Raw genomic sequence first — 23,717 nt, 5'->3', positions numbered from 1 at the left:
CAATTGCCTTGAGTTTTAATGGAATTGATGGAGTGCAAAATGACATAATAACGTTAGACTCTTCGAATTGACTTCATTTTTAAAATTTTAAAAGTTGTCATAAGATCTTATTTTAATGGTTGTTATTAGTTAAAATAGCTCTGACTTAAGTAATAATATTCGGATTGTTGTTTTGTCTATATGTTGTATAAAAGATTTTACATTGAAGCTACACCTGATAATCGACTTGATATTAGTTCTAATGCATGATTAGATGACTATAGACACACAATAATGTATAGATAGTATTCAGCAGTTACTCAATATCTATTCAAAACCTTTTTACCTTGCTTGCTATTAATAGATGGAGGACTAAATTGTGTAGAGATTCCATGAGTTTGTCTTTGTTTAGTCGGATTACTGGATGAGCAAGCACGAAGCTAACATCACTTGATTCTTGTAAAGATGTTAAGCTGGATTAACAGCAGATCCTGCTTCATTATATCAACAAATGTGTGTTACTTATATGATTACAATATAGATCTAATAACTTGGTAATGCCATAACTAACTATCACCTTATTTGTTGTTTAAGGAAAATCACATTGTTTTCAGTTCCTTGTAATCGCTTTCTCTTGATCAATGGTGCTTCTCGACCATGTTTGGCAAGACCAGGTATGTTTGTAACATCCTTCAAAACCGTTCTTTTTGGCAAGTTTGATTCTGTTGTAGATCATATAAGTTACAAACAAATAAGAAAACAATAATTTAGTCCCTCCCATCTATGTTGTACATTGTACACTATCATCGATTTCACCTTACCGTTTTGAAAGGCTTGATGTTAGCGAGCTTTCTTCACCCACGATTAGCAGCCTTGATGACAAAATTAGCTGATAGATCTAAAATATTGAGTATTAAGCTTGTTCATCGGTTTGTATTTATATGACTAATAGAGACGTTTTCGGGAAATGATAAATTCTAGAATATGCTTATTAGATATTGGTGATAAGATACGTTAATTATTTTCTTTACTAAAGATCCGGGATAGTTGCTAAAAGTTAAAGAATACGAATATTTAGTTTTGATTTTAGAAGGTTAATATAATTTAGTAATATTATATCAAAGACTTTCAGTTAATATTTTGACTTTATTTTCGGTTTGATCTGATATGAGAGAGGATGATCAGGGATTGCATTAAAATAGTTTCCGATTTTATTTGATATAATTGATATTATTAATGTTAAGGTGTAGAAATCGGTATTGTTAAGATTGGCTGATTTTTATCATATTAAATGACGAAAAGAAATGGTAATTATTTAAAATGCTGCCGTTTATTACGTATGGTAAGTTGTCTAAACTGTTTTGTATATAATCGCTAATTAATTAGTAACAGAACTTATATGGTAGGTATTGAATATTATGCCGTTTAGATTTTGATTTCTCCTACAGGTTTAAGAAGAAGAGAGTGTTTGGATACATCTAATATATCTAAGATCCGAATAAGGTTATGGCCAAACACTTAGGATCCGCTTCCCATCTACACATTTGATTACCTATTTGCCCTTAATTTGTTTTTTTTGTTCTTTCTTTCTTTGGCCGTAAGGGTATTATATGGCATTTTTGACAAAGTTTTTTTTTTCTTCTTTTGTACTCCCGAATTGATAGTAAAGATGTAAACATATACTAAACTAATAGCAATAACTTTGGAGTAGGTTAGTATTATTATAATACACCGCCGGTATATCGCGGATATTATGTTTTCTATTATTTTGTATATGATATTTTGTTATACATTAGATATTAGTGTCTAGAGTAGTTATTTTGTCGTTCAGTGTTGTAGTCAAGTTCAGAGTACATATTATATAGGGCTAGACAAAAAACCGTACCCAAAAATCCTGAAAGACTTTAGTGATATTTGAGAAAACTTTACTTTTTTGGATAATTACAATATTGATTTACATTTGCCTTATATAGATCTTATGGAACAATCTAAAACATGACAACAATGGTATAGCTGTCATGGTGAGTCATCAGATAGAGATTGCAGAGCATTGAACCTATTCTCATGGAGGACCGTTGTCTTCGTCGTCTTCTCCGTACACTCGACACTCTGCTTTTGAGCTAGCATTGTGTTCTTCTTATCTAGACCAGCTTTGGTTGTTGTTGGGCTTGTTGAGTCCATTAGTCTTTCCACATTTGATCCCGCTGTGTTGCTTACACTCCCCCGCAAACTTTGAGTGGGGGGAAGACACACGCCAAGATTGGACCTCAACTGGACGAAGGACTTCTTAGGCAAAGACTTTGTAAACAGGTCTTCCACATAGATGTGATGTGTTTCAATGAGACCAAGTGCAACACATTCCCTAATATAGTGATAATCTGTGTCGAAATGCTTTGTTCTGTTGTGAAGAGCCGGATTTGCTGTCAGGTAAACGGCAGAGAGATTGTCACAGTAGACTTGTGTAGGTTCATATTATGAAAACCAAGTGATCTCCCTTGTTGTAGCTGTAAGCGCTCGATACTCTGCTTCTGTTGAGGAGTTGGAAACCGTTGGGTACCTTTTTGCTGACCAAGATATAATGTTTGTACCTAGTAGAAAACATAAGCCACCAGTAGATCTTCTAGTTTGCTTACAGCCTGCATAATCACTGTCACAATATGCAGATAAAGAGAAGCTGTTGTTCTTCTAGATTGGTAGCCCCATGTGAAGTGTTCCTTTTAGATACCTTAGTATTCGTTTTAGAAGACCAAAGTCAGAGTTGGTTGGAGAGTGCATTCTCTGACAAACAAAGTTGACTGCAAACTGTATATCTGGTCTTGTAATGGTCAAGTACTGTAATTTCCCAGCAAGGCTTCAAAAGTAGGTTGGTTCACAGAATGGCTCAAAGTCGCGCTTGTCCAGCTGTTCAGGGAGTGGAGTTGGCATAGGGTTGCAGTCACTCATAGCAGCTTGATGAAGAATGTCAGAAGCATAGTCTGTCTGATGGAGGAAGAGCCCATTAGAGTATGACTCTATCTCTATACCCAAGAAGTATTTTAGAGGACCAAGGTTTTTAATTGAGAAACGAGTGTTGAGAGCCTGCAATAGATCGTCAAGAAGAGCCTGATCACTACCAGTAAGTAGAATGTCGTCAACGTAAAGAAGCAGAACTAGCATCTTGTCATCCAGTCGACAAACAAATAAAGATGGATCAGCAGTAATGCAGTCAAACTTGTACTCAAGAAGGAAATTGCTGAAAGTGTCGAACCAGGCTTTCGGAGCTTGCTTTAGTCCGTAGAGAGCTTTGGTGAGACAACAAACATGATTTGGTTTGTTTTCATCAACAAAACCAGAGGGTTGATACATGTACACCGGTTCTTGTAATTCACCATGTAAGAACGCATTTGAGACATCTAATTGCTTGATTGGCCAATCTCTTGCAGTTGATACATCAAGAACTAGCCAAATTGTTGCTGTTCGAACCACATGGCTGAACGTCTCTAGGTAGTCGACCCCTTCTTCCTGACCAAACCCCTTTGCAACAAGACGGGCCTTGAGCTTATCGAGTGTGCCATCTGGATTAAGCTTAGTCTTGAACACCCATTTGGAGTCTAATATGTTCATATCTTCAGTTGAAGGAACCAAGTACCAGGTGCATAACAAATTAATTCTCCTTACCTCTTCTAGAACAGCTGCATTCCAACTAGGATGCTTCATTGCTGACACAATTGTTGTTGGTTCATTAGTGGTGAACTTAGAGGCAATGAGCGCATATCTAGCATTAGGCTTCTGAATTCGAAACATGCACTTTTATGTGGATGAATGATGATAGAGATGATCAATGAACAGGTGGATGCAAGGTGTTTCAATTACCTTTATGTAGTTGTAGCATAAAGGATGTCAAACCATAATGAGTGTGATGCAAGCAATCAGGATGTGAACACTTATCTAAGTTAAGCCAAATATGATGAAGGTTTATAACTAGCAACCTAATGACAATAATGATATGCATAATGTAAAACTACTAAGACAAGATACTAAATGCAAAGTAAACAATGTAAACAAGGTAGTAATGATACTAAACAAGAACATGTTCTACACTAATGCAAGGCAAATAATGAAACAGGATTGAACATGTATGAATGCAATGAAACAGGAATGAAACTAGAATGAAACAGCAAATGAAACAGAAAGTTGCAGAACATAAACAACAAACTCTGGAACGAGCTCGAGCAAGCACTCGATCGGATGCTCGATCGAGTGACTTAGTACGAAGAACAGAAACATAGTCAACAATTAAAACAAAGCAAAACGAAAGCAAATCAAACAGCAAGCGATTAACAATATTTAAACAAGGAAATCAATAGACAAAGAAAGGTCCTAAGGATGGATTTATGGACTGGACTCAAGCTAAGGTTATCTAAACTGGTCAACAAACCTCAATCAACAATGAACTATCTCTAGACAATGATCTTCTAATACTTGCTAATCCATTCTCATGATAATAACAATCAAGCTTAGATACTCCTAGACCTAGTTCTCACTAGCTAAGAACATATAAAAGCATGCAATAAACAACCAAATCATTAATGTCAAAAATCACCTTACACAACCAATCTCTTGGGATAAGCATGATAATCTCTAGCATTAGCCTTATATAACAACTTAGACATTGGTGTGATGCTAAGAAGCTTAAGATCTATTCTTACCCTCTCAGTATAAGAACAGCATAGAGAACATCTAATCTAGAAGAGATCTATAAACAAGCAAGCTTGACCAATCTAAACAACCATAACCCTTATCCAGCCTAATCCATCCTTAAGATCTCTACACACTACTCACAATCACTAAACATGATGAACAAAATCATAAACCCAAAAATCATTGAAACTTGCATGACTAGATAGATAAGACAAAGATCTACAATATTGAAGAAGAAATCAAACTCAAATTCTCAATACCTAGAAAGTTATGAAACCAACAAAGTATGAAAATCTAGAGAAAATACAAAAACTGGCCACTGATCTAAGCAAAATGCTAAAAGTAAAATATTTTCCAAAAGGGTAAAAACTAGGTTTAGAGATTGTTTTCTCTGAAAAGTGGCTCCCTTTGCGGCCATAGAGGACAAGGGGTTTATATAGGAGAGAGGGGAAACCCTAAAATGGCTAGAATACAAAATAGGAAGGTGGCTCGATCAACTCGACCAGGTGCTCGGTCGAGTGCTTGGTCGAGTGACCTCTTCTTCTGCTTCTTCCAGCCGGTCGAGTCCTTCTCCGCACACGGTCGAGTGTCTGGTCGAGTATGGTGGTCGAGTGGACTTCCGGACCTTGATTCTTCTGCTCTAGCTCCCTTGTCTTCTTCACTTGATAGCTCCAATCCTCTTCAGCATCCTTCCATGCTCCTTAGGATCAAAAATCACTTGCTTATGCTAAAAACTATGCAAATGCAATGCAATTCTACTCTAATGCATAAACAGTCCTAAAGCTACTCAATAATGTCCAAACTAGATAGTAAATCATGCAAAAGATGTGAATATTCTAAGGTAAAACAAGGTGAAATATATGAACATCAACACCCCCAAACTTAGTCTTTGCTTGCCCTCAAGCAAATAAACAAGACAAAAGTAGGAGAGTGAGGTTTGAAAAGGGGATCTCAGCTCCTAAAACTTGTTAATAAACTAGCTAGAATCAATGTCCAAGTTACTAGTACTATGATGCAAGTTGAATGAGCTGTACTTAAAGATTTTAGACAAGCCTATCACAACCTTAACTGATTCAAGCCTTAGACATCCACATGCATTCAAATCAACCAATTCCTTTAACATTTATTAATCAAGAACATGAATCAACTTATGCAATGCTTAAACTCATTTGGCTTGATAGTAAAAAGTTTAGAGACAATGATGGTCTCTCTTTAGAGTGGGGCTTATCAATATCAAGGCTCTCTCATAAAAATGGATTGAGTTTTAGAAGAAGGATAAATGTAAGAACACTTAGACATACAAAAACAAAACCTTGTCTACCCAAAGGTACCCAAAGTGTTTATCCTATCATTCTAATCCCAAATGATCCTAGTTCTACCCTTTATCTTCATCTCTTCTCAAATACCCTTTTCTCTTTTGTTTTTAAGCCTTATGAGAGGTTTCTTATTTGAATCATTTAGTGGAAAGGAGGTTTCTTTCTTATTTGCTATGGTTCCCTTTTCTTCTTAACTTTAAGACATAAAAGTTTTTTGCTATACTCTTCTTTTATTGATTTATTTTCTTTGATTAGAACCATCTTCAACAATCTCATACTTCCCATTCTTTCACTAGAGCTTAAATTCTCTTAAATACATTCCCCTCCTAAAGACTCTAACCTTTTCTTTCTCTCTCTTTTCTTTTCTTTTCTTTTCTTTTTCAAAACAACCAAGTCCCAAACCCAACAATTAAACCACCTAGTCCTATCTAGTTTTAAAATTGCAAACTAGAACTACACAAGGCTTTACTCTTGTCAGCTCAAACCTAACACTTTCTACCAAGCTCAATCCCAAAATAGGCCTCTCACACACACAAGAATAAACATGGCTTGAAAGAAAGGTTGGTTAAGGGTAGGGGAAACTGATTTTAATGATTAAATCAGCTACTTGGATCAACAAGAGTGGTAAAAAGGAGAAAGATGATCCAAATATGTATAATGTATCCATGAGTTTAAAGCAATGCACAAATTGATAATTACAAGTCAATATTAGGTTCTTATAAATAGGAAATGGCATCAAATCACAATATGCTTTAATTTAGACCATAATGCAATTTAGGAATTCAAGGCTTGGTTCAAACTTATGTTTCTAGCTACTCAACTAGCATCAAAGTACTATTAACTTGGGCATTGATCCTAGTTTAGTGATTATAAACAAGCTAACAAGGCAAAACTCATCATAGATCCCTAATGCAAAAATATGAAACAGTCCTATATGAAACATGCTAAATAAGATCCTAATATGCAATGCAAACTAAATGAACACTCTTTTTCTTATAAAGATTTTTGCAAAAATTTTCAATTTTTTTTGTTTTTTCTATGCCTTAGATGCAATGTAAATACTAACATGATAATGCTAAAAATTTGAAATAAGAAAACAGAACACAACATCAAATACTATCTCAAACCCTCCCCCAAACTTAAATTTCACAGTCCACCGTGTAAGAGAAATTTGTAAGAGGATTCAAGACTTAAAACAAAATAAAACTAGAGATGCAATGGTATTTACAATGCAGAGGTGATGTTGGTACCTTATGGGATGTGGAAGAAGCTGTCCACATCCTCATTCATGCTTTCATATGTGTAGTTGGGGTCTTGTTGCTGACTTGGATGTGGAGAAGGAGGCAACTCGACGATGGCCATCGACTGGTACTCGGTCGAGTGGGCTGGTCGAGTTGGCTTCCAATCCTTCCTTTCTTCTTCTGTTTAGATTCCCTTGCTTTCCTGACCATGAAAACACCAAAGCAAAAATCAAAATACCAAAAGTCCTAAGCAATATAGACAGAGATACCTTAGGGACTTCCTCCCTAGTGAGCTTGTTTAAAGTCACTAAGCTTGACTTCTTCTAGCTTTTCAAGCTTGAGGAGCATCCTTGAGAAACATTGTGCACTTCCCATGTTTCTCCTTTTCTCCCCAATACTTCTCAACTCTCTGACCATTAACTGTGAACTCACTACCATCCTTGTTGAGAAGTGTGACAGCTCCAAATGGTAAAACCTCTTTTATTTCAAAAGGACCTCCCCATCTACTTTTCAACTTCCCAGGAAATAACTTGAGCTTGAAAAACAAATCTTGGTCTCCAGCCTTTAGGTCCTTAATGAGAATCTTCTTATCATGGAAGGATTTTGTCCTTTCCTTGTAGATTTTGGAGCTCTCATAAGCTTTCAATCTGATTTCCTCAAGCTCATGCAAATTAAGGCTTCTCTTAGCTTGTGCTATCTCTAGATCCAGGTTCAAAAGTTTGATTTCCCATAAAGCTTTATACTCAACCTCAACTGGGAGATGGCAAGACTTTCCATAGACAAGTTGGAATGGGGTTCTTCCTATTGGTGTCTTGAAAGCTGTTCTATAAGCTTAAAGTGTTTCATCAAGTTTACTAGACCAATCTTTTCTTGTTGCTCCCACTATTCTTGATAAAATGGTCTTGATTTGCTTATTTGACACTTCAACTTGCCCACTTGTTTGAGGGTGGTAAGCTGTAGACACCTTGTGCTTAACTCCATATTTCTTAGCATTCCTTCAAAGATCTTGTTGATGAAGTGTGTCCCTCCATCACTAATCACAACTCTTAGAATTCCATATATTGGGAAGATTATGGTCTTGAAAAGATTAAGAACCACTTTGTGATCATTAGTAGGGCTAGCAATAGCTTCTACCCACTTGGAGACATAGTCCACTGCTATTAATATGTAGACATTCCCATTTGAAAGAGGATTAAAATGTCCTATGAAATCAATTCCCCACACATCAAATATCTCAACTTCAAGAATTGGATTTTGGGGCATTTCATTCCTTCTTGTAATATTCCCCATTCTTTGGCAAGCACCACACCTTGTAATGAACTTGTGAGTGTCTTTGAAAAATGTAGGCCACCATAACCCAGCTTGTAGAACTTTTTGGGCAGTTTTGAAAGTTGCAAAATGACCACCATATGCTGAACCATGGCAGTGTCCCAACACTACTTCTACTTCACTCTCTGCTATACACCTTCTAAACAAACCATCCGATCCCTTTTTGTATAAGTAAGTGAAACTTCAGTTTTTATGGTGGGTGATATGATGAATGAGATGATATGATGTGATGATGAACAGGTGGAATGCAAGGAGTTTCAATTTCCCTTATGCTGTTGTAGTATAAGAGATATCAATCCTAAATGAGTGTTATGCAAGCAATCAGGATGTGAATATTTGTCTAAGTCAAGCCAAATATGTAGGATGTTTGTCACTAACAACCTAATGATGAATGTAAAATGCAGAAAGTAAAGGCTACTAAAACTAGATACTGAATGCAAGGAGAACAGACTAATTAAAGCAATGATGAAACTAAACAAGAACAAATGAGATATGTAAGACAAGTAAAGAACTAATGCAAGGCAAGTAATGAACACGATTGAACAGAAAACTAAATGAATGCAACAGAAATAAAACAGGAAATGAGACAGGACAAACACAAAGCATAAACAAGAGTTTCTGGGGATGAGCTCGAGCAAGCACTCGATCGTTTGCTCGATCGAGTAAAGGGTTGAGTTGATAAATACGAGAAACAGAGCAATGCAAACAAAACTGAGCAAGACAAAAGTAAATCTGACAACAGGCAAACAACATGATTTAAGCTAAGAAATCAATAGACAAGGAAGATCTTGAGGAGGGATTCATGGGCTGGACTATGGATTATGGTCATCTAACTTGGTCAACAAATCTCAAACAACTTGAGCTAATCTCTAGACAATGATCTCCTAGAACATGTTAATACACTCTCATGGCAAAAACAATCAAGCTCATATATTTCTAAACTAGTTCTCACATAGCAAAGATCATATAAAAGCAAGCATTAAGCAACAAATCATTTATGTCAAAAATCAAACAAGACATCTACTCTCTTAGCATGCCTAATGATAATCTCTAGATCTAGCTTTATCTAGCAACCTAGACATTGGTGTGATGCTAAGAAGCTTAAAATCAAACCCTACCCTCTCGGTTATATGATCAGCATAGAGTATATCTAGCCTAGAAGAGATCTATAACAAACAAGCTTGACCTAGCTAAACAAACCACAACCAAAATCCAGCCTAACCCATCCTCAAGATCCTAAGCAAACTACTCACAAATGCTAAACATGATGAACAAAGCTATAAACCCAGAAAATAACGAAACTTGCATCATTAGAAAGATAAAGCAAAGATCTACAATATTGAAGAAGGAATCAAACTCGAATTCTTAATACTTTGAGAGTTATTGAACAAGCAAGTATGAATAAATCTCTTGTTTTCTCCTTCAAAAGTAGAACAAAATCTAAGAAAATGTAAAAAACAAAAAGCATAAATTCCCAAAAAGGTAAAAACTAGGTTTGTGGAATTCTAAAAAGTTGGACTCTTGGTGGCTAAAGGGTACAAGGCCCTTTTATTAGAAAAGTAGTGGAAGCCCTAAAAATGCGAAAAGACAAAATAGCTAGGCGGCTCAGTCAACTCGACCTGGTGCTCGGTCGACTAACTAGTCGAGTTGACACTTCTTCTGCTTCTTCCACTCGGTCGAGTCCATCTCCACACACGGTCGAGTGGGCGGTCAAATGGATCTCCGAACCTTGATTCTTCAGCTCTAACTCCCTTGCTTTCTTCTCTTGATAGCTTCACTCCTCTTCAGCATTACTTCCATGCTCCTTAGGCTCCAAAATCACCTGTTTATGCAATAAAATATGCAAATGCAATGCAACTATACTCTAATGCATGAACAGTCCTAAAAGCTATGCAATAATGGCTAAACTAGATAGGCAAAAGAGGGGAAATTACTAAGGGAAAACAGGGTAAAATCTATGAACATCAACACCCCCAAACTTAGTCTTTGCTTGCCCTCAAGCAAATAAACAAGACATAAGAAGGTAGGTGAGGTTTGAAAGTGGGATCTCAGCTCCTAAAGCTGGCCAATAAACTAGCTAGAATCAATGTCCAAGTTACTATTACTATGATGCAAGTTGAATGAGCTGTACTTAAAGATTTTAGACAAGCCTATCACAATCTTTACTGATTTGAGCCTTAGATGTCCACATGCATTCAAATCAACCATTTCCTTTAACATTCATTAATCAAGAACATGAATCAATCTTATGCAATGCTTAAACTCATTTGGCTAGGTAATAAAGGTTTAGAGACAATGATGGTCTCTTTTTAGAGTGGGGCTTACCAATATCAAGGTTCTCTCATAAAAAATGGATTGAGCTTTAGAAGAATGCTAAAGGTAAGAACACTTAGACACATACAAGAACAAAACCTTGTCTACCCAAAGGCACCCAAAGTATTTAATCCTATCAATTTAAACCCAAATTATCCTAGTTCTACCCTTTATCTTCTTCACTTCTCTTTCACCCTTTTCTCTTTGATTTTAAAGTCTTAAGAGAGGCTTCTTATTTGATCTTTCTAGTGGAATGAGAGATTCTTTCTTATTTGCTGTGGTTATCTTATTCTTAAGACATAAAAGCATTTTGCTAGACTCTTCTTTTCTTTCTTTCTTTTCTTTTACTAGAACCATCTTCAACAATCTTATACTTCTCATTCTTTCAATAGACTTTGATTTTACTTAAACACATTCTCCTCCTAAAGACTCTAACCTTTTCTTTCTTTTTTTCCTCTTTTCTTTTCAAAACAACCAAGTCCCAAACCCAACAAGTAAACCACCTAGTCATATCTAGTTTGAAAATTGCAAACTAGAACTACACAAGGCTTTACTATTATCAGTTCAAACCTAACACTTTCTACCAAGCTCAATCCCAAAATAGGCCTCACACACACAAGAATAAACATGGCTTGAAAGAAGGGTTGGTTAATGGGTAGGGAAACTGATTTTAATAGTTCAATTAGCTACTTGGATCAACAAGAGTGGTAAAAAGGAGAAAGATGATCCAAATATGTATATGGTATCCATGAGTTTAAAGCAATGCACAAGTTGATATTTAACAGTCAATATTACGTTGTTATAAGTAGGAAATGGCATCAAATCACAACATGCTTCACTTTAGACCAAATGCAATGCAGGAATTCAAGGCTTGGTTCAATCTTATGCTTCTAACTACTCAACTAGCATCAAAATACTATTAACTTGGGCATTGATCCTAGTTTAGTGAATTTAACAAGCTAACAAGGCAAAACTCATCATAGATCCCTAATGCAAATATTTAACAGTCCTACATAAAACATGCTAAACAAGATTCTAATATGCAATGCAAACTACATGAACACTCTTTTTTTTTATAAAGATTTTTTCAAAAAATTTCAAATTTTTAGGGTTTTTCTATGCCTTAGATGCAATGCAAATACTAACATGATAATGGTAAAAATTTGAAATAAGAAAACAAAACACAACATCAAATACTATCTCAAACCCTCCCCCAAACTTAAATTACACAGTCCCTTGTGTAAGAGAAAATTGGAAGAAGATTCAAGACTAAAAACAAAACACAACATGATTTGCAATGATATTTACAAGGATAAGGTGATAGTGGTACCTCATGGATTGTGAAAGAAGCTGTCCACATCCTCATTCATGCTCTCATATGTGTAGTGGGGGTCTTGTTGTTGACTTAGAGAAGGAGATTGAGGCAACTCGACTATAGCCATCCACTGGTACTCGGTCGAGTGGGGGGGTCGAGTTGATGCGCGAGGTGAAAAATTCTGACCTTGCTGCTGGTAGAACTGGTGCAAGAGTGCTGGATCCATGAAGTATTGGGGTGGGAAGGGAGGGTAACCTGGATAGCCTGGATATCCTGCTGGAGCTGGGAAGCCATAAGAAGTTATGGGTAGGTACTCGGCCGAGTGCATCTGGGGTACTCGGTCGAGTGGCTGCTCGAGTGAACCGGTCGAGTGCCTCGAATTGTTGTTCTCGACGACTTGAACTTCTCCTCCTCTGAATTGGCTCGAAACTTGAAGCTCTAGCTGGTTCCACAGGGTTTTCAGCTCTTGAAAGTGCTCTATTTGAGCTACACCTCCTCAAAGGGCTAGAATGGCTTGGTGATGAGTTTCCACTCTTCAATTCAGCAATATCTCTCTTTAAGCCCTTGATGAACTTAGTCATTCTTCCCACCTTCTTCTTCAGCTTTTCAAATTTATTCCCATGCCACTTGCTCCATCTTTGTAGAAGTGTCAGCCTCTTGTTAGTCTCCCTCACTCCTCTACTATCTCTATGGCTTGGCTCATATTCTTCAAAGTAGAATTGCTCTTCCCCATCAGCCATTTCTACATCTCCAGCTTCATCAACTCTCACTTGGGCTGTACCATCAAACAAGAACTCAACTGCTGGCCAAAAATCAATGTTTTGCCCTTCACTTATGGTTGTAAGTTCCTTGTTAGGTAGAACAAGTTGAGCTTTCTCAATGGTTTGAAGCTCAAAGTTAAAGAGGTGATTCCGTTGATGCATCTCCTTGGCTAGTATTAGAGTGGAGGTGAGATAGTTGGAATCAATCCATCTTGGCATGGTCTTCTTTCCTTTAAGTGGGACCTTGGCTGCTACTAGTATTTGAGTGATGATGCCTCCAATGGTTAGGGCTCCCATTGAACCTCTCTTGTGCAGCTTGCTCACCCAGCTTCTATAATACATCATTTGGTCAATGAGGACCATAGCAAGATCAGTCCCCACACTGCTTCCAAGGTTGATGCTTCCATCCCTTGCTTGAAGAATTATGCTATTGAGTGCCACATCAATCATCTTGAGCTCACCCTCATTCACATTTCCAGTCTCCTTCCTAGCAAAGAAGGTGTTTGCTAAGGCCTTGTGGAAGTACCTTAGGACTGGGCTCCTTATTCTTGAGCTCTTGGACTTAGAGGATGAATAAATGTTGCTGTCCCCAATGGTCTCCCAAACAGCAAAGAGCTCTTCTTTTGGTATAACCATGCTCCTCTCACTACCAACTTCAAAGCCAAATATATTAGCTATCTTCTTCAATGAAACCTCATACTTCTTCCCTTTGATAGTGAAATCACAATGACCAGGTCCAAACTCTTTTTCCTTCCTTAAGTAGCAATGCAACTTGATAGTGGCTAGAAACTCACAGCTTTCTTCTTTATACCCTTCCATGCAAAGCCCCATGAACTTGCTTAGGCTGCACTTCTCAAAAAGAAATTCCACATCTTCATCAATGCCCAACTTCTCCATGGTTTCTTTGTGTGGGTATCTAGTCCCCAGGAACTGCATCCTCATGAAAGCCTCATAAAGCTGTTTTGGGGTTAAGCCACAAGATTCTTCTTCTCGCTCAGCCATTTCCTCTTCTTCTTCTTCTTCTTCAACCTCCTCTTGTTGAGCCTCAACTGATGGCCTCTTTCCCTTTGCTTTGTTTCTCCTCATGTGCTCCCTAAGAGTCCATTCCATCTCTTCTTCACTCTCATTTTGCTTAGGGTCTTCCTCAGCTGGCTGGTGTCTTCTACTTGGCATTCCACTCGACCGCTTACTCGAACCAGCACTCGGTCGAGTGACTGCTCGAGTAGGGGGTCGAGTGCTTCCGCCAGCTTCTTTTCTTGATGCAAGATAAGCATCACGACGATCTAGGGAGCAATCAGCAGCTTGTTGGGATGCTCTTGTAGACCTTGAAGACATTTTGTAGAGAACTTGAAAGGAAAAAACTCAAAACTCAAAGTCAATAGATTAGTAACCCAAAAACCTAAAGAACAAAGCTTTGAGCAAGAAGATGAACTTGAGAGAGATTTTAAACAAGAATTTGATTATTTTAAGCCAAATGAAAGAGTGTGAGAAGCATAGGATCGAGTCTAGTTCTATATAAAGAAGCTAAGGGGACAAGGGGACAAGGGTGGAGTGTCCATACCATTCAAATTTAAATGAGGAATCTTTGACTTGCTTTTTGCTGCCACTCGACCCTACCACTCGACCGCACGTGGTCGAGTTCCTTGACCATAATTCAAAATTTGAACTTCTTCTTCCCTCCACTCGACCGTGCAAGAACATTGGGCATCGAGTGAGCCATGCTTTAAACACAACTCGGTCGAGTACCTCTCGTGGGCCCGTCGAGTGGGCTTGCGAGTCTTCTTCCACAAGTCCAAACTTCTCCAAACCCATCTACACTTTCATTAAAAAGCCTGCCTAACACAAACATAAAAGAAAAGAAATCAAAACTACAAAGAAAATTAAGCATATTCACAATGATACCTTAGGGACTTCCTCCCTAGTGAGCTTGTTTAAAGTCACTAAGCTTGACTTTTGATGCCTTTTCAGGCTTGGTTTAGAGACCAAGGAGGTGATGAAATCCTCCCTGGCACCACTTGATCAATGTGAAACTGATCGTTGATCATTTCACCCTTCACACATAACCCTTGTTTCTTCTTAATCTTGAGCCTTGGTCTTGCCTTCTTCAAAGACCTCTTGTTAAGCTTGACTTGGAGATCCTTCACCAGATCAGTCAACTCTTGAACTGAACCCTTGAGCTTTTCAACTGACTCCTCTTGAGATGAGAGCTTAGCCTTTGAAGTTTCCACTTCACTTGAGACCTCATAATCACCTTTGTCCTTGATAGTAAAAGGTTGACCACCAATGGTAGGCAAGTTGGTTGGGTTATAGATGTCAAATTTCATGGTTAAACCCTCAGCTATGTTCAAGGTTACAAGATCTTTCTTGACATCTATAACAGCTCCAGTAGTGGCTAAGAATGGTCTCCCTAAAATGATAGGGTCTTCAGGCTCCTTATCCATCTCTATAACCACAAAGTCAGTGGGGATTATGGCCTTGCCTATCTTGACTGGAAGGCTTTCCAACTTACCAACCACATCCTTGTTTGATCCATCAGTAAGACTTATGTGAAGGTTGGTGGACTTGAATTCAGTGTGCCTAAGCTTTTGTGCTATAGAGTAAGGCATTACACTGATAGATGCTTCCAAGTCACATAAGCACTGGTTGAAGTGAAGATAGCTAAATGAGCAGGGCAGATAGAATGGACCTGGATCTTTAAGTTTAGTTGGGATGATAACTCCCTCAATCTCTTCAAGATCCTTCTTTTCTTGATTCTGAGCTCTCTTCTTTGACATCTCAAGCAGCATATCTTGGTAGAGAGGGTATGGAGCATACTGTTCCAAAGCAGGTCCTCTCTCTTCTTCTTGGTAAGCAATGATAACCTCTTGTATGGCCATCACTTCCTCTTTCTTTTATATGACAACCTCCTCCTTCAAAACCTTCACTTCCTCTTGTTGCAAAGCCATCATTTTTTTTTCTCAATGATTTCCCTTAGTTCCTTCAGCTTCTGTGCCTTGAAACGTCCTGGGAATGGTAGAGGCGGTTTGTAAATAGGAGGAATGTACTTGACAGGCTTGATAGCTCCATAATCCTCAGCTTGATCGACCACTCGATCTGGCACTCGGTCGAGTGCCAGCTCGAGTACCTGGTCTAGTGCTTTGACGGATTCAGTCTGCTGTGCACAATCTTCCCTCTGGGCTTCAAGAAATGACCAATCCTTCCCAGCTTGAACTTCACTGTCCTCAGTGACATCTTCCTCATGGATAAGAATGGCTTTTGCTGTGAACTCCCTTGGGTTTTGAACAGCTTTTCCAGGGAGTTGAGGAGGTGTAGAAGCTGAAGTGGAAGCAATGTTGCTCTCCATGTACTTGAATGTAGAGGTCAGACTCTCAAGCTTGTTACTCAGGTCATTGGAATAAGAATTCAACTTTTGGGTCAGCTCAGCAAACTGCCTTGCTTCCTCAATCTGCTTATTGGCTTGCCCAAGCAAAATTTGTTGCATCATAGCTCTTAAGTCAGGTTCTTGGACTTGGTAGGTCTGAAACCCTTGAGGGGGACACAATTGAGCCTGGAAACCTGGTTGCTGGTGCATGGGTACATAATTGAACATACTGTTTTGAAACATGTTTACTGACTCGAACTGACACTCGGTCAAGCACAGGCTTGAGTTGAAGGTTGAGTCGACTGAGATGAGAAGTCTATTTGTATCCGGGTCTAAACTCGATCAGGTACTCGATCGTGACACGGTGCCAAATTGGTGGTCGAGTTGGTGGTCGAGTTGGTACTCCAATGGGCAACGGCGCCAAATTGAAACTTGAGTTTTTGATGTCAAACTTCATGATGAAGTCTTCAGTGAGGCGGAGCTTGATAGTCCCCATCTTGAAAATGCAACGGCGCCAAATTGAAACTTGAGTTTTTATGGTGGGTGATATGATGTGATGATGAACAAGTGGAATGCAAGGAGTTTCAATTTCCCTTATGCTGTTGTAGTATAAGAGATGTCAATCCTAAATGAGTGTTATGCAAGCAATCAGGATGTGAATATATATCTAAGTCAAACCAAATATGTAGGATGTTTGTCACTAACAACCTAATGATAAATGTAAAATGCAGAAAGTAAAGGCTACTAAGACTAGATACTAAATGCAAGGAGAACAGGCAAACAACAGGATTTAAGCTAAGAAATCAATAGACAAGGAAGATCTTGAGGAGGGATTCATGGGCTGGACTATGGATTATGGTCATCTAACTTGGCCAACAAATTTCAAACAACTTGAGCTAATCTCTAGACAATGATCTCCTAGAACATGTTAATCCACTCTCATGGCAAAAACAATCAAGCTCATATATTTCTAAACTAGTTCTCACATAGCAAAGATCATATAAAAGCAAGACATCTAATCTCTTAGCATGACTAATGATAATCTCTAGATCTAGCCTTATCTAGCAACCTAGACATTGGTGTGATGCTAAGAAGCTTAAAATCAAACCTTACCCTCTCGGTTATAGGATCAGCATAGAGTATATATAGCCTAGAAAAGATCTATAACAAACAAGCTTGACCTAGCTAAACAAATCACAACCAAAATCCAGCCTTTTCATCCTCAAGATCCTACGCAAACTACTCACAAATGCTAATCATGATGAACAAAGCTATAAACCCAGAAATAACGAAGCTTGCATCATTAGAAAGATAAAGCAAAGATCTACAATATTGAAGAAGGAATCAAACTCGAATTCTTAATACTTTGAGAGTTATTGAACAAGCAAATATGAAGAAATTTCTTGTTTTCTCCTTCAAAAGTAGAACAAAATCTAAGAAAATATAAAAAAAAAAACATAAATTCCCAAACGGGTAAAAACTAGGTTTGTGGAATTCTAAAGAGTTGGACTCTTGGTGGCTGAAGGATACAAGGCCCTTTTATAGAAAAAGTAGTGGAAGCCCTAAAAATGCTAAAAGACAAAATAGCTAGGCGGCTCGGTCAACTCGACGTGATGCTCGGTCGAGTGACCGGTCGAGTTGACACTTCTTCTGCTTCTTCCATTCGGTCGAGTCCATCTCCGCACACGATCGAGTGTCTGGTCGAGTGGGCGGTCGAGTGGATCTCCGAACCTTGATTCTTCAGCTCTAACTCCCTTGCTTTCTTCTCTTGATAGCTTCACTCCTATTCAGCATTGCTTCCATGCTCCTTAGGCTCCAAAATCACCTGTTTATGCAAGAAAATATGCAAATGCAATGCAACTATACTCTAATGCATGAACAGTCCTAAAAGCTATGCAATAATGGCTAAACTAGATAGCAAATGATCCAAAAGAGGTGAAAATACTAAGGGAAAACAGGGTAAAATATATGAACATCACTAAGGTTCATCCCAATAGTATCCATTGATGTTCTTGAGGAGCTTCTTCTTCTTGTAAGGATCCATGTCTGCTGGGATTTCTTCACACACTTTGTAATTGGCTATGTCAGCATACCAAGGTAGATTTTCACTTTTAAGTGCCATCCACTCCTCCATCTGATCCTGCTCGACCGAGTGGCCAAACACACTCGATCGAGTGCCTGCTTGAGCAGTCGGTCGAGTGACTTCGAGTTGCATAAGTTTCTCCTCTGGCATTGAGTCATAAATTGGTATTTCCTCCTCTATCCTCATCCTGGATAAATGATCAGCTACTCCATTCTCTATACCCTTCTTATCAACTATTTCCATGTCAAACTCTTGGAGAAGTAGAATCCATCTCAACAACCTTGGTTTGTTGTCCTTCTTTCAGTAGATGTGCCTCAAAGCAGCATGATCAGTATACACAATTACCTTGGATCCTACTAAGTAGCTCTTGAATTTTTCAAAGGCAAATACCACTGCAAGAAGCTCCTTCTCTGTTGTTGAATATCTCCCTTGAGTTTCATCTAAGGTTCTACTAGCATAGTGAATAACATGCAGCTTCTTATCTTTTTTCTGACCTAGAACTGCTCCTACTGCAAAGTCTGATGCAACACACATAATCTCAAATGGAAGATCCCAGTTTGGGGCTTGGACTATTGGAGCTGATATCAAGGCAGTTTTGATCTCCTTGAAAGCCTTCAAAAAATCTTCATCAAAGTTGAATTCAGTCTCCTTACAAAGCAACCTTGTCAATGGCCTAGCTATCTTTGAAAAGTCTTTGATGAATCTTCTGTAGAACCCAGCATGACCAAGAAAGCTTCTTATATCATTGACTGTCTTTGTATTGATCAAGCTAAAGTCGGAGGGCCAACCGTACCGTACGGACGTCTGTACACACTTACAATACCGGGCCTCTTGATGACACAAAGAGAAGAGAAGAAGTGAAGTCCATCAAGCCCATCATGTGTTCGAGAAGTCTCTAATCTAGCTGTTAGGAAGAAGAAGACAAAAAGAGTCACGGGTGAGCAAGTTGACTTCGGAGGGGTCGCTATCAGCTTGGGAATGCTTCTCTCTCTCTCTCTCTCTCTCTTAATGTCTCTATCGTTTGTTTCTATTTCGGTAAAAGGGGTTGCCCTAGTTGGTTCACCTATTTAAGGTTGTATTCACATGTTGTAAAAGGATATTCTAGTGGAATCTTATCTTCTCACACATTCTCTTTGTTTGTCATACTAAATTCTTTCAAAGCTACTCAAACTCTTAATCACTTCTGCCAATTCTAACACTTTGGTGGTTGAAGTTGGACCATGACTTCAATTTTTGCTTTGTCAACCTCAATACCCTTCTCTGAAATCTTGTGACCAAGAACTATCCCTTCTTCAACCATGAAGAGACACTTCTCCCAGTTCAAAACTAGATTTGTCTCCTCGCATCTCTTGAAAACCCTGCATAGATTAGCAAGACAAGAAGAAAAGGAATCTCCATAGACAGAGAAGTCATCCATAAAAACTTCAACAACATCCTCAATAAGATCAGAGAAGATAGACATCATGCATCTTTGAAAAGTTGCTGGAGCATTATATAATCCAAATGGCATCCTTCTATAGGCAAAGATACCATATGGACATGTGAATGTTGTCTTCTCTTGATCATTAGGATGAATAGGAATTTAGAAAAATCCAGAGTATCCATCCAAGAAACAGTAATGGGTATGATTGGCTAATCTTTCCAACATTTGATCAATAAATGGAAGAGGAAAATGATCTTTCCTAGTAGCAGAATTAAGCTTTATATAATCAATGTACATTCTATGTCCTGTTATGGTTCTAGTAAGAATTAATTCATCATGATCATTCTTTATTACAGTAATTCCTCCTTTCTTAGGGACACAATGTACTGGTGAGACCCAAGTACTATCAGAAATAGGATAGATCACACCAGCACCATGCAACTTAAGAATCTCCTTTTTAACTACTTCTTTTAGGTTGGGGTTAAGCCTTCTTTGAGGTTCAATGGTGGAGTAAGATTCATTTTCAAGGTGGATTCTATGCATGCAGAGACTAGGTGAAATTCCTTTAATGTCATCCAAAGAATAACCAATAGCTTTCCTAAATTTCCTTAGCTCAACAACTAGCAAATCAAGTTCTTCTCTACTCAATTTAGCATTCACTATTACAGGATAAGTAGAGTTCTCAACTAGAAAACGTACCTTAGCCCAGATGGGAGAGGTTTTAGTTATACCTTTGGTGCTTTTAGCTCAGACCAGTCATCTATGAAAGTTTCGGCAGGGCACTTGGTCGAGTGGTGTTGGTGCTCGGTCGAGTGCATGCTCGAGTAGGCGGTCGAGCTCTCTGTATCTGCTATCTGAACTCACCAGACTTCCTCTCTTGATGCTAGTAGCCCCTCAAAACCTCTGGATTGTCAGATTCTCTACGTGAGTCCAATATTTCTTCATAAGCCTTGCTTTCTTTGTAGAGAAACCCTTCTTCTCCACTTTTGGTCAAAACAGTTTTAAGGTGATCTTGTTCTGCTAGCTCTTTCATCAATTCTCCTACTAATTTGTTCATTTCTTCAACCCAAAAGACTTGTCCTCCAATTGTTGGTTTCCTCATAGCTTTTACAATGTCAAATGTCATTCTGAGGTCCTCTTCCAAGTTGAGATCAATCTTCCCTTTTCTCACATCAATTATTGCTCCTGCTGTGGCTAGGAAAGGTCTTCCCAAAATCAAAGGATCTTTTGGCTCTTCATCCATTTCCAAGACTACAAAGTCTGTTGGAACTTCCACTGTTCCAACTCTAACTCGTAAATCCTCCAAAACACCATGTGGTAATCTTACAGATCTATCAGCTAAGATCAGAGATATATTGAATGGCTTATACCTTGTAAACCCTAGGAGCTTAGCAACTGATAGAGGCATTAGGCTCACTGAGGCTCCCAAATCACAAAGGCATCTGTTGAAGGTCAAAGGGCCTATAGAGCAAGGTAGAGTGAAGGAACCATGATCTCTCAACTTTTGAGGGTTCACTTGCTTTTGGATTATGGCACTACACTCATGGCTAAGAATCACCATCCCTTGAACTTCTTTGATCCTTTCCATCACAACATCTTTCAAGAATTTCTGTTAAGGAGGGATCATCACAAAAGCATCTATTAGAGGCATCCTAAGCTCAATCTCTCTAATTTGTTTATCAAACAATGCCTTGTACTTTTCAACCATCTGCTTCTTAAATCTTCCTGGGAAAGGTAGTGGAGGCTTGTAAGGAGGAGGAATGAACCGGACTTCTTTTTCTTTGGTAGCAGCTGGCTTGATTTTCTCCTGAGAAACTGCTCGATCAGCTGCTCGATCGTGTGTGCGGTCGAGTAGCTCATCGAGTTCAATAGTCTCCTTATTCTGAGTCTCTTCTTGTTGAAACCCTTCCCCATCTTGATCTTCACTGTCCTCAGTGTCTGGCGGTGCTCCTAGTCTCGTTGGTAAGAGTCTTCCACTGCGGAGATTGATAGCATTGGAAAACTCTGTAGATTTCATAATAGATTTGCCCTTGTGTTGGTCATGCTTTGGAGAAGAATCTAATCTGCTCTCCATAGTCATAATCTTGGAATTCAGTGTGTCAAAATTGGCATGTAGATCACTGTAAGTATTGTCCCTCCGCTTGTTCATCTCAACAAACCTGTTTGCTGCCTCAATTTGCCCATTTGCTTGCCCAAGTAACAATTGCTGCATCATAGCTCTCAAATCTGGTTCTTGGCCTTGGGAGGTCTGAAACCCTGGAGGGGGACACAATTGAGGCTGGAACCCTTGATGTTGTTGCTTGGGTGCGTAGCTGTTTTGTTATTGGGGCTTGTGCGGTGGATAAACTTGATCTTGAGGATTGGCTACATTGGTGCTTCTATAGGAGATGTTGTTGTTCTTGAATTGATTGTAACCCTTGAATCCTCCTTGATTTTGCATGTAGCAAATCTCAGCCAACTCTCTCTCCCCATCTTGAACTTGAGAGTTTTCTTCACCAATAAAATGAATGGTCTTTTGTTGGCTGAGTAGAATTCTATCTAGCTTCTCATTAACTACTTTCAAGTCCTTCTTATACTTCTCCTCTTGATCATTGGAGACAAACCTTACTGTTCTGTCATAGTCTTCATTATAATTTCCATCTGATTGTGCTAGATTCTCTACCAACTCCCAGCCTTCTTCTACATTTTTGTTGAGGAAGTTACCATTGGAGGCTGTATCCAAAAGCATCCTTATCTTAGGTAGGACCCCTCTATATAAGGTGCTGAGCAAAGACTCATTGCTGAATCCATGGTGTGGACATTGAGTTTGGAAGCCCTTGAATCTCTCCCATGCCTCACAAAAGCTTTCATTGTTCTTTTGTGCAAAACCAGAAATCTCATTCCTCAACCTTGCAGTTCTAGCATTAGAGAAGAACTTAGCTAGAAAGGCCTTCTTACAAGCATCCCATGTAGTGATAACACCAGTTGGAAGTGTCTTCTCCCATAGATGAGCTTTGTCTCAAAGTGAGAAAGGAAACAGTCTAAGCTTGAAGCCATCTTCACTAACACCACTGATCTTGGTGAGTCCAAAAATCCTATCAAACTCATCAAGATGGTCTAAGGGATCTGGGCAAACCATGGAACTTATTAGCTTGAATCATGGTGATTAGACCACTCTTGATCTCATAGTTGTTGTTGGCAACTGCAAGAGGAACTATACCAGTTCTTTGGTTATGTGTATTTGGTGCATCTCCTGCACCAATGTTCTTTGGCCTTTGATATTGATTATTTTGTTGCTCCATTAGCAACTGATTTTTTTGTTCTTGGAGGATTCTTGTTCTCTGCTGTCTCAGGTCTCTTGGTAGGCGTTGATGTAATCAAGATACCTCTAAAGATTCTGATTTCCCTTGGATCTTGTTTGCATCAACTGACTCGATCACTGACTCGAACTGACACTCGGTCGAGCACTAGCTTAAGTTGAAGACTGAACCGACTGAGACGAGAATACTGCTTGAATCCGGGTTGTGGCTCGATCAGGTACTTGATCGCACAGACGGTCGAGTTGGTACTTGAGACTCAAAACAACCAAGCAGAGGAAGAATCTTAATCAGTAGTGATCAAAGGAGCAATAGAACTTAATCTTAGACTTATGTAGATCCTAAATGTCACAAACAAACACTCAAATGGCAACGACGCCAAATTAAAACATGGTATTTTTATGGTGTGGATGATGAATGGATGATGATAGAGATGATGAATGAACAGGTGGATGCAAGGTGTTTCAATTACCCTTATGTAGTTGTAGCATAAAGGATGTCAAACCATAATGAGTGTGATGCAAGCAATCAGGATGTGAACACTTATCTAAGTTAAGCCAAATATGATGAAGGTTTATTACTAGCAACCTAATGACAATAATGAAATGCAGAATGTAAAA

The 23,717-nt window shown here is 38.7% G+C and overlaps 1 non-coding gene across 1 annotated transcript; it reads left to right on the top strand.

Moving 5' to 3' along the window:
* Positions 1–22,584: 22,584 nt before the first annotated feature.
* LOC147948407 (small nucleolar RNA R71) lies at positions 22,585–22,691 on the top strand. Its single transcript, XR_015585900.1, has one exon. It is a non-coding gene; the product is annotated as a small nucleolar RNA R71 (small nucleolar RNA).
* The last annotated feature ends 1,026 nt before the right edge of the window (positions 22,692–23,717 follow it).

Source organism: Camelina sativa, chromosome 2, assembly GCF_030686135.1.
Source record: "Camelina sativa cultivar CO46 ecotype springtype chromosome 2, ASM3068613v1".
Taxonomy (NCBI): Eukaryota; Viridiplantae; Streptophyta; class Magnoliopsida; order Brassicales; family Brassicaceae; genus Camelina; species Camelina sativa.
Note: the sequence above shows the minus strand (reverse complement) of the source record. Positions and strands in the feature narration are given on the sequence as shown.